Here is a 12522-nt window from a genome sequence, read left to right as displayed (position 1 = left end):
TAGTTTTTTGTATTTTTTAGTAGAGACGGGGTTTCACCGGGTTAGCCAGGATGGTCTCGATCTCCTGACCTCATGATCCGCCAGCCTCGGCCTCCCAAAGTGTTATTTATTTATTTTTGAGATGGAGTTTCACTCTGTCGCCTAGGCTGGAGTGCAGTTGCATGATCTCAGCTCACTGCAACCTCCGCCTCCTGGGTTCAAGTGATTCTCCTGCCTCAGCCTTCCAAGTAGCTGGGATTACAGGCACACGCCACCATGCCTGGCTAATTTTTGTACTTTTAGTAGAGACGGGTTTTCATCATGTTGGTCAGGCTGGTCTCGAACTCCTGACCTCGTGATCTGCCTGCCTCGGCCTCCCAAAGTGCTGGGATTACAGGCATGGGCCACCACACCCAGAGAAATCCTTTTTTTGTTTTTTAAAGCTGGATACATAGAAACAAGAGTAAATGGGAATAAGTAGGTCAAAGGGTACAAACTCACAGTTACGTAGGATAAATAAGTCTGGAGAGCTAATGTACAGCATGTCTATTATTATTAATATTGCATAGTATATATAAAATGTGCTAAGACAGATTAGATGCTCATACCACAGACAATTTTAAAAATTGTGGAAGGAGATGGATAGGTTAATTTGTTTAACTGTAGTAATCATTTCATGATTTTGTATCTGTATATCAAAACATACAAATCATTTCATGATTTTGTATCTATATATGTTTTGTATATGTATAGCAAAAATCATGTGGTATACCTTGAACATATACAATTCTAGAAAAGGACAAAGAATGGTGATTATTGATGATCTAAGCTGAAATAAAATTAAAAAGCTCTTTTGGGCACATCTAGCTAATTTGAGGATATTCTAACAGAAAAAAAGTAACCCATAACAAAGACTCATAGATTATTGATGTTGGAGGGATCTTATAGGTCACCTGTTATATATACTCCTCATTGCAGAAAGAATTCAGGCTGCTAGCGATCATATGATCCACTTTTTATTCAATACATCCCTACATTTCTGCCTTCCTCTACCTTTCACTCACAGATCCCTTGAATGCACACCAAATATGTCTTTACTCTATAGATAACTTTTCAAATATTCATCTGTTAAACTTATTTTATAGCATTACTGATTACAAACTAATATATGTATACAAGATTTCAAAGATTTCTTTGGTGTCTCAAATATTATCCAATAAAATGAATATACCAGAGACATCTGTGTGTTCTTTTGTACATCTTATCTTTCTTGATTCTCATAACCACCCTATGAAATGTGTAAAGCAAGTATCATCCCATTTAAAGATTGTCAATACAGAGTAGTAGTAGAGAGGCACTGTGAGACAGATTTAGAAGCAAGAAATAACTGCCTCTCACAAGCTACGTGATTTTTTCTTTTTTTTGAAACGGAGTCTCACTCTGTCACCAGGCTGGAGTGCAGTGCCGCAACCTCAGCCTCCCTGGTTCAAGCGATTCTCCTGCCTCAGCCTCCTGAGTAGCTGGGATTACAGGCACATGCCACCATGCCTGGTTAATTTTTGTATTTTTAGTACAGCTGGGGTTTCACCATGTTGGCCAGGATGGTCTCTATCTCCTGACCTCGTGATCTGCCTGCCTCGGCCTCCCAAAGTGCTAGGATTACAGGCGTGAGCCACTGTGCCCAGCCAAGCTATGTGATCTTAAGTAAGTTACTGAAGTTCTCTAATCCTGCTTCCTCACCTGCAAACTGGAGATGATATTATAATCATTCCTACCTCATATGGTTACTGTGAAGGTTAGCTAGATAATGTACATTTTCTTATGTAATAAATACCCCATGTAAACACTCAGTGTTAGCTCACGGTTAGTGTGCAAAGAGGAGAAAAAAGTTGTGTCTAAATCACTTATTCTCTCTGAATCTCACAGCAGCAGATCAAGAATTAAGGTCCTATGTACTACCTACACTGTCTCCCACAAAACCAAAAATGTTTATAGTTACTCGCATTTTAACTACTTTTTTCCACCCTTGGACAACTGATAAAAATGTCTAAAAGCTACTATGATCCTCCTCTAAGTGAAATTCTCAAAAGGTGAAAAACTGCACAGGGTTTAGTGGCTCACATCTGTAATCCCAATGCTTTGGAAGGGCTGAGGCAGGAGGATTGCTTGAACCCAGGAGTCTGAGACCAGCCTGGGCAACATAGGGAGACTCCCATTTAAAAAATTAGCAGAGTGTGGTGGTGCAGTTCTATAGTCCCACTTTGAGCCCAGGAGTTCCAGGCTGCAATGAGCTATGACCGTGCTACTGCACTTCAGCTGGGGCAACAGAGAGATACCTGTCTCCAAAACACGATAAAAAAAGAAAAATTGTTAAAGCTCTGTCTTTAGAAAAGTAAATACTCGGTAGAACATAATGAAGTTAGCATGCAACACAATGAAATTTATATTCAAAATGGGAAGTAGTAGATTAACTGATAAAGTGGTTTTTCTTTCCTACTATTACTAGATTATCTTTTAAAAAAAAACTTTATCTGGGCCAGGCACGGTCACTCACGCCTGTTATCCCAGCACTTTGGGAGGCCAAGGCTGGTGGATCATGAGTTCAAGAGTTCAAGACCAGCCTGGCCAACACAGTGAAAATACTTCTAAAAATACAATTAGCCAGGCATGATGGCACATGCCTGTGGTCCTAGCTACTCAAAAGGCTGAGGCAGGAGAATTGCTTGAACCCGGGAGGCCTAGGTCAGAGGTTGCAGTGAGCTGAGATCACGCCACTGCACTCCAGCCTGGGAGACAGAGCGAGACTCTGTGTCAAAAAAACACCTTTATCTTATATTTTCAAATGGCAGGGATAGCTAATTTATTGTTTGTGATACCAACTGCAACAGAAGAAACCTGTTTCATCTAGCAAAGCTATTGATAACGTTGAAAAGAACTATAAAATGCATGTCAGAATGGTTTTTACCTTAACAGGCCTACATTATCATATGTAAAATAACTCAGAAACAAAAAGTCAAATGCCGCATGTTCTTATTTGTATGTGAGAGCTAAACAATGGGTGCACACGGACATACAGAATGGTGGATATTCAGGTAATAGGTACATTAAAAGTCTAGACTTCACCACATCTATACATGTAAGAATCTATAAATGTAAGAAATCTGCACTTGTACCCCATAAATTTTTTTTAATTTTTAATTTTTTAAACTTAAGAGGCCTAGCCTCAGTGAAAATTTAAGCTGTGTAATTCATGTTGAAGAATTTCGTATGTTCATTAGTGTTGGCAAAAAGGTCATCCTAGGATTTGAATAACAGTAATATTTAATTTCATTTTCCCATTAACTTTGCCAGGAATCTAACACTAGTGGTAGGGTAACTTCTAGAATACGGAAGGAAAAAAGGAATGGAGAGAAGAGGACATTAACGGAATTACCATTCAATACCAACTTGATAATGCAACTTGGTAATAGATCTTTGCACAGGCAATGGCAAATCAAAACATTAGTCCAAATATGACCACTGACCGCAGGGCAAATACGAGAGATTTAAAATGAAAGAATACAGTTCATGAGATTAAAAAGAAATGGAAAAAGGCAGTAATAAATGAATGAGGTCTGGGGATAAACAGCTGCTGAATAACAAAATTACTCTAAAACAACATCAGAAACCCTACTGTCTGCCAATATATATATACAACCTCCCTTCAATGGTTGATTTTTCAGTGAAGTAGTACACTCTATTCATTTTTTTTTTTTTTTTTTTTTTTTGAGACCGAGTCTTACTCTGCAGCTCAGGCTGGAGTGCAATGGCACAATCTCGGCTCACTGCAACTTCCGTCTTCCAGGTTCAAGAGATTCTTGTGCCTCAGCCTCCGAAGTAGCTTGGACTATGGGTACACACCACACTAATTTTTTTATTTTTATCAGAGACGGGGTTTCACCATCTTGGCCAGGCTAGGCTTAAACTCCTAGCCTCAAGCAATCTGCCTGCCTTGGCCTCCTAAAGTGCTGGGATTACAGGTGTGGACCACCACGCCCGGCCATCAATGTATGCAAGATAAATTGACTACAGAAAAATAAACTATTCAAAGAACACCTAATAACCATTTTAACAACTATGCCTTTATACAATGCTCTCAGCAAAAGGTCTCACAATGACAATTAAAACATCTTGAAGCACAGAAAACACTCCATGTAGTTTATAAAAAAAACTAGTGATATGTGTCTCTTAAACCTTCATAACTCAAAACCACAAGTTTGTATTTTTTCTAAAAATAATATTTATTTGCATCACTTGTAGTAGAAGTCTGATTCAAAGTTCCATAATTTTGCTTACTGCTAATAATGAGGACAGTAAATGGGTATATGTGTGGGGTAAAGGAGAAGTTGAGAAATTCTTCACTGGTATATGAACGAATTCCATACTTGCCTCTTAAAATGTGCTCCTTTCTTGAAATCAGGCATACAAAAACTCCCTTTGGGTTTATATTACTTTCATATTTGTGAATACTTCACATGGTAGTCTTCAAAGAGCCAGAACACTTGTTTTCAGTCATTTGCCATGAGTGGGGGTATTTTCACCACAAATTGCAACAACTAATGATATGTAAATATATATGTATGTAGGTCTACACATACATATACACACACTATGTGTATGTGCGTATATCTTTACAAATGTTTACATAGTTTAAGGACACCATCATCATACTTTTTACCACACACACAAAAAAAATGGTGGTAGAAAATCTGGAAAGAGTCTAATAACCTCAATTTGTGAAAACTAACATGCCTCAAAAAAGAGGGAGAAAAAACTTTTAAAAAACACTGTGCTGACATGATTAACTTTATCATTTAACTGGTGTGAGGCATCTGGGCCATGCCGTATTTGAACTCTTATCGTGGTGTTCGGGGTGCGCTATGTTGTGGAACAGTTCATATGAAACTGCTGAAACCTTCTAAAATGATAGGACAACAACATTTACATATTAGGAGCTTATTTAACTGAAGAAAATAGTATGGCAATGACACAATTCATATTTATTTTAGAACCAAGACTCATCTCAAAAACTCTTTATCAACTATGCAGAAGTAGCCCAGCTTTTTACCAACTAGTTATTTACTATAGCAACTTCTTTACCAACATTTCCAAAATTTTCCACACTCTCTCGAGACAAGCTACTAAACAGTCTCTGTATGTGTTGTTACCTGGGCAACACTCTGAGAAGGCTTTTACCCTTACAGAACTGGTGGGTCAAAGAGAACCAAGGCTTCTTCAAATCGACTACACACCATGTAATTAGAAGCAGTAAGTGTGAAATCATCAGCAGACAGAAAATCTTGAGAACTGCTACCAGTACTTCAATTTGATTAACAGACACAACTTACTGGCATTTGCCTTCATTTCTAGCCACCCTTCTAGTGAAATAAGGCAAGTTCCATCCAAGACTTCAAAACATCTGCAGTCATAGAGGCTGTTAAAGACATAAATACTGAAATCTAAGAAAATTCTTGGAGTAAAGAAGCCATCAATCCCTTACAAATGAATTTTGTGTAAAATACCCTGCTTTGCTGCCCTAAATTCTAAAAGCTACTCAGCTCAGCTGCGGATCTGTATAAACTACCCTTCTGCCTGAACTAAACCTGCCTCCAAAAATTAAGATCCAGTCATTCAGAAACCACATTTTAGAAGGCCCTTGTAAAGACTTTCAAAACTGCTTCCTGTTCTACTCCAGCCAATGTGATGCTATTTGGTGAACTAAAAAAAAAAAAAAAAAAAAAACCTGTATCTCCTTACAAATAAAATATTTTTTACTTTCCAACACTTTTAGGATTGGTAAACTCAAGGTTGCTTCTCTAAAACTAATAATTTTTCCCTTCAGCTTCTACTCTAAGAATACTTAGGTGCTCTCTGGATCATATTTTAATCACAATAAATAAATCCTGAAATGTTAAGAAGTACCAGATTACTCCAGAGTCAAAAATGAAAGATAAACCAAAAAGCAGAAAGGAAAACTGGCATTCTAGGCTCTGAACCATCTGGTGCTGACTCCTTCTTGCCTAGCTCTTTCACTACTCACTTTCCCCTGTCCATGCTTGTATGCCTTTGATCACCCTGGCCCTTGGCCCAGGGTGATACGAGTTGCCCTATTTCCACACATCCAAATCCTACCCATTCTTCAGAACACAGTTCAGGGGCCGGGCATGGTGCCTCACAACTGTAATCCCAGCACTTTGGGAGGCCAAGGCAGGAGGATAGCTTCAGTCCAGGAGTTCAAGAACAGCCTGGGCAACATCATGAGACCCCATCTCTACAAACAATCAAAAATGAGCCAAGCATGTTGGTGTGTGCCTATAATCCCAGCCACTTGGGGGCTGAGGCAGGAGAACTGCTAGAGGCCAGGAAATCAAGGCTGCAATGAGCTGTGATGGCACCACAGCACTCAGTTTGAGTCACAGGGTGAGATGCTATCTCCAAAAAAAAAAAACATAGTTCAAATGTCACCTCTTCTCTTATCCTTAAAACTAGAAGCAGGCCAGGCACGGTGGCTCACGCCTGTAATCCCAGTACTTCGGGAGGCTGAGGCGGGTGGATCACCTGAGGTCAGAAATTCAAAACCAGCTGGGCCAACATGGCAAAACCCCATCTGTACTAAAAATACAAAAATTAGCCGGGCGTGGCAGCGGGCGCCTGTAAGCCCAGCTACTCAGGGAGGCTGAGGCAGGAGAATTGCTTGAAATCGGGAAGCAGAGGTTGCAGTGAGCCGAAATTGTACCACTGCGCTCCAGCCTGGGTCAAAAAACAACTAAAAGTAATCCCTCCCTCCTCTCCAAACTCTTATAGTTCCTTATCTTTTTACCACCCATTACTTTAACTAAAAGTAATCTCTCCCTCTTCTCTAAACTCTTACAGTTCCTTATCTTTATCTTTTTACCACCCATTACTTTCTGCCTTTCATTATCGTTGCTGTTTCCATATTTAATCCCCCACCTAAGCATAAAGTCCTCAGGGTCAAGGTCCATCTTTATTCAAACTGATTAATACAATCTCTTACACATACTAAGCGAGGTTAGGAAAGAAGCCCACCAAAAACAACTCCAGATTGAGTCCAGAGCCCTGGCTTTGCTAATAACTCACTCACTATCTAACCTTGGACTTGAGGCTTTTAGTATGTTCCTTCACTTACAAAGTTAAGAGGGTAGGCTAAACTAGTTGTATTTGTTGTTAACTGTAGGCTATAATCCATTAGCTGGGTGTAAAATTAATTTGGAAGTCAAAACACAGCATTTTAAAAATGAAATGAAATAACAGAATGTATCTATGTGTGTTATAAACAATGAGGTGCTATAAATGTTTAACAACTACCTATGAAGAAGGAAGCCCTGAGAATACCATTTGCTGAATTTCCTGGTGTAAATATTCCCACCATGACCAATTTTGAGCTACCAACATGATGTCACTGGACATAGAGCTAGATAGGAAGAGATACGCACAACTGGTCTTGCAAGCCATTATAGCCAACTCAACAGGGCCCTGAAAAGATAAATATTATTTCACCAAACTGTCAACTTTGTGTGTGTGTGCACTTGCTGAATCAAGAAGTAAAATGTATTTGTTATTGTAGGTCACAGTCAAAAGAGTTTAATAAATGTTCAGATAAACAACCTCCTGATGTCTTTCATGTATACTACCTAATTTGATAAATCTTACTCTTGGTTACAGATGTCTCTTCACCACAATTCATATTTTTCTTCAAAAATGGGAGTAACAAATATCTACTGATATCACCAGAAGGCAAATTATACAGAGCAGGAATTTGGTTTATGGAGTATCAGCCAAGTGCCAAGGTTCCTAGCATTTGTTCAGCCCTACATACCTAAAAGATATAACACATTCCTACTATCAATGGCTCACTTAGCAATGGGTTGCAGGGCAGGTAGGGGGTAAGAGGAGGAAATCTATAGTATAAAAAAAAAAATCCAGATAATTCTAGTATTTGTGCTCATGTTTCCATCCCACTGAATAGCCAGGTACAGAGAAAATTAGAGCAGTAAAAAGGAAATGTTCCATGCCTGATGTTTCCCAATCAAAATCCCTTGCATCCCTCAATGAGACCTCCGTTACTAAGAATCCTCTACTAGAACTAAGCTTTTACCATGGACTAGGGATGCATAGTTCTCGCTGAATTTAGAATAGGCAAGAGGGAAAATAACACAGCAAACAGTAGTTAGGCTTCATATTCTGGGAAAATCAGGCTTTTATTTTTTTTAAAAAAAGTCTTATTTTCTTCTTATTTAAGCTTACTAAACTGGATAAGAATTTTCTTAAATATATTTTTGGCTGTACTATGTCTATCACAACACCGCCTGTAACCTGATTTTTCATGAGTATTTATAAAGAATTGTGTTGCTGTTGGGTTTTGTTTTTTTGAAGCCCAACAGCAATGGCAAAATGTTTTCTATTTTGAAAGCTATTTAGAAAATAAGAATGCTCAGAATTTCAAGTATACTAATAATCTTAGCCCAAATCTAACTCTAAATCAACTGAATATATGCCTAGAACTTTCCCAGGAAAATCCCCAAAAGTACACCAAAAAACACCAAAAGATAACAAAAAAGACTTAGCATGCGCATAAACTTGCTATACTCAATTATGCCATCCTATCTGTTGAATAAGAGCAATATGGGAAGCAAATGAAGTAGAAAAAGGAGATGTTCAGAGATGAAAGCTCTGCTTAATTCATTAACTCTTCCTTATTAGGGTCCACTGAAATTCACAAACTTATACCCAATTCAAATACTGACTATAAAGTCAAAATTATTTCCCATTCTGAAAGTCTAGGAGTCAAACAACGTATTTCTCTATAATATCAACATTAAAACTTTCCTTTAAAAATGAGTATCTTTTACCATACCTCAGGCTCAAGTCCATACTTTCTCAGCCTCCACTGTTTGTAACAGCAAAATGCTCACAGATCATCTCCACAAGAAATCCCTGAGCCATCTTTGAAATACCAGCACCTGGAATAGCCTTGGGCTGCTGGTCATCCTCAGACTCAATGGCTGACCCATTTCTATAAGTCAAGAGTTACAAAAATGTAGAACTCATTAAAAGTAAGACATAGGCACGCTCTGTGCCTGGGAATCCCATAGCATTACAGCATCAACCTCATTCTCCAAATCCCCTCTAACCAGTCATAACGATCCATACCCCACTTGAAGACAATGGTAGGTTGGAATGCAGCCCCAGTTCTACACCCTCAATACAGAAAATTTTTGCTACTTCGCTACTACTCTCTTCAAAGTCAATCTCTTGAAGCCTAGCTATCTCCTACACGTATTTTTACTTGGCACAACAGAATTCCTTCTTTTGATTACTCCAAAAGAATGGATAAAAGGACTTTCCGCTTCAATGCTGTATCATCTGAGAGTTCAAATAAATATACAGGGGCTGAGCAAATTCAAGCTTGGGTTAAGGCAAAGAAAAAAATTCAAGATTTTTAAAAGTCACAAACTTAGAACTGGTGAGCTGATCACATGAAAACTACTGTTTCACATGCCTAATAAAATTATTTCATTCAAAAGAAAAAAATCATAACTACCAGGATAAAAAGAAAATATCTAAATCATGAAACAATTATCAAAGAAACAAAAATTCTCAGAACATCACAACTGTAATATATAGAAATTCCCATCAAAGAACTCAGGTGAAAAAAAAAAGGGGGGCCAAGCATGGTTGGCTCAGGCCTGTAATCCCAGCACTTCAGGAGGCCGAGGCAGAAGAACTGCCTGAGGTCAGGAGTTGGAGACTAGCCTGGGCAACATGGTGAGACCCCTGACTCTACAAAACTAAAACAAAAAATTAGCCAGGTGCGGTGGCATGTGCCTGTACTCCCAGCTACTCAGGAGGCTGAGGTGGGAGGATCTCTTGTGAGAACTTCGTGGCTGCAGTGAGCTAGGATTGCGCCATTGTACTCCAGCCTGGGCGCCAGAGCGAGATCTTGTCTCTTTAAAACAAACAAACAAACAAACTTTGTACATTTACAGTCACACTTTTTAAAGTTGGTTTGTATATTCACCATATGCCCCAATAGTACGGAGACCTACTAACTTGTTTCCAGCTTTCTAGAGGACAATGTAGATTATATAATATGTTCACATATAAGCTCTGCCCTACTTCATCTACTTCTCCCCAGATGACTTAATAATACACATCAGAGGCCGGGTACGGGGCTCACGCCTGTAATCCCAGCACTTTAGGAGGTTGAGGTGGGCAGATCACCTGAGGTCAGGAGTTTGACCAGCCTGACCAACGTGGAGAAACCCCGTCTCCACTAAAAATACAAAATTAGCCAGGCGTGGCAGAGCATGCCTGTAGTCCCAACTACACATAAGGCTGAGGCAAGAAAATTGCTTGAACCCGGGAGGCGGAGGTTGCGGTGAGCCAAGATCGCGCTATTGCACTCCAGCCTGGACATCAAGAGTGAAACTCCGTCCCTAATAATAATAATAATAATAATACACATCAGAGCAAATGTAGGCTATATAATATGCTAATATATAAACTCTGCCCTGCTTTATCTACTTCTCTCCAAATGAAAAATACATAATATCAGCGCATTTATTGAACTGATTTAGTATAGACACCAGTGTAACTCAAAGTCTAGAGCTAACCCCTTAAGCAGGTGTACATTTAATACAATTTGATGATAATGTATACATAAAGTTCAACTAGTCTTTCTCCTTGGAAATCTCACTGTCAATTTCATAAGGGACGCTACACTGAGAAAATGAATCACAGGCCAGTTTTCTAGTACTAGGAGCTTGTGAACCAGTATTTTCCATGAACAAAATCAACTTCCAATGTGACCACAAGCAAACTTCACATCCGTATCTTCTGACATCATAACTAATGGATATTCTACGGAAGATGTCAAATATAAACACTACTGTAAGAAAAGTCAGAAGGTTTTCATGAAACTGTGTCTTCAGAATTTTAACAAGCAACTACTTACCTCCCACTATGCACAAGGAAATTTAAATGTATTAAAAATCCCTAAATCCCTCCAGTGTCAAAAATAAAGGCCTTAAAATCACTTTCCAAACTGCGCTGAAATCTGTCCGGCAAGCAAAAGTTCTCCTTACCATTAGAGTAATAAGGCTGGCATTTCAGTTTACTTGCATGAAACCAATTTTGCAAGTGACCACCCAAGTTTTGGCACATATTCTAACATAACCCTATCTGAGAGATCCAAGGACCTGGACACACTGCCTAGTATCTGAAACCCGTAAGTTCAGCTCCCATGCACGCGGCCATATCCCGCTAGCCGGTGGCCCCTTTCCACATGCTGACGCACTGCCCAGCCCTGTACCGTTGGCGACCAGTGCAAAGTACCAGCCCAGTCTCAGAAACTTTGACTCAGTTATCAGGACACTGAGCACCCACAAGCTGGGTGGGGGCTGGGGGGAGGTGTTTGTTATGGCTCAGGAGGTCAACTCTGAAGCGGGGCATTCCCTGCAGGTAGGGATCTGCCCGGAACGCAGCCCATCCCAAACTACAAAACCACAAGCATCAACAGCAGGAGCCGAGCAAAGTGCTCGGCGGAGGAAGAGGAAGGGCGAGGGAGACAAACGGTAGAGTACAGAAGCCTGCGTGTGGGTGAGAAAATACTCTAACCACTCGCCCACCGGACGCAGGGCTGCCGGCACTGCGAATCCAGCAGCAACCACAGCGTAGCAGCGGGCGGCAGCCGCCCAGGCAGCAATGTCAGGAGGGCACAGCTGGGGGCGGCGGCCGCAGAAGCCACCACCCCGCCCCCAGGTAAGGGCGCAGACCCCGCCCGCCCTAGCTGCGAGGGGCGGCCACCTGGGAGAATCGCGGCGTCCGGGAGGCGGCCGACAGTCCTGAACCCGCCCGCTGCCCTCCTTCCCGCGGTCCTCCCGCATCCCCGTCCCGGGCCGGGGCCCCATCTCGACCCTCCCCAGGCTCAGCCCGACGCCAACACACCCAGGCAGCCTCGGCCCGTAGATCCGGGCCGCCGGGCCGCCCTCGTGTCCCGAGGAGGCCGCCCTCGCCTCACCTCTTCACGTCTCCGCGGGCGCTACCGAAACAACAACTCCTTCAGGCGCCCGCGTCCCACCCGCCACCTCGCGCTCTGAGGCCGGGCCGGTGCCGTTCACTCCGCCGCCACAGGAGCCCGGGGAGGGCGGAGGGAACGGATAGGGGAGGGGAGAAGGACCGCCTGGCAGGAAGAGGCGAGGGAGGGGGCGGGCCGAGTAGGAGAGGGAGGAGGAGGAGGCGGTGCGTCGGGAGCGCGCTCGTCCAGGCCCCTCGGCACGGCGTGCGCGCTCCTGATGTCGGAGGCGCCCACTCTGCCGGGCGGCGGCGGCGCACACGCGGGTGCACGTCGCTGCATGGCCGCGGTTGCGCTGGGGGCGGAGGCGTGAGGTCCTGACAGAACCGGAGCTGTTAAAGCAGGGACGCGCCACGGCCGGGAGTACGGGCGGCGCTGGAGAACCTCCGCGGGGGAGGGGCCTGTGGGTG

General features: G+C 42.0%; 1 protein-coding gene across 2 annotated transcripts in view; it reads right to left on the bottom strand.

Moving 5' to 3' along the window:
- The window catches only part of RABGAP1L (RAB GTPase activating protein 1-like), an 812347-nt gene extending 800044 nt beyond the window's left edge, over positions 1-12303 (bottom strand). The window contains exon 1 of one of the 2 annotated variants that reach the window (XM_011962353.1): positions 12059-12303. The gene's annotated coding sequence lies outside the window, so the exon portion shown is untranslated. The remainder of the gene's footprint in view (positions 1-12058) is intronic. The other variant, XM_011962352.1, reaches the window with a different exon arrangement.
- Between the last annotated feature and the right edge of the window lie 219 nt (positions 12304-12522).

The sequence above is a fragment of the Colobus angolensis genome, unplaced genomic scaffold (assembly GCF_000951035.1).
Source record: "Colobus angolensis palliatus isolate OR3802 unplaced genomic scaffold, Cang.pa_1.0 Scaffold59, whole genome shotgun sequence".
Classification (NCBI taxonomy): domain Eukaryota; kingdom Metazoa; phylum Chordata; class Mammalia; order Primates; family Cercopithecidae; genus Colobus; species Colobus angolensis.
This window is presented reverse-complemented; position numbering and strand designations above follow the sequence as displayed.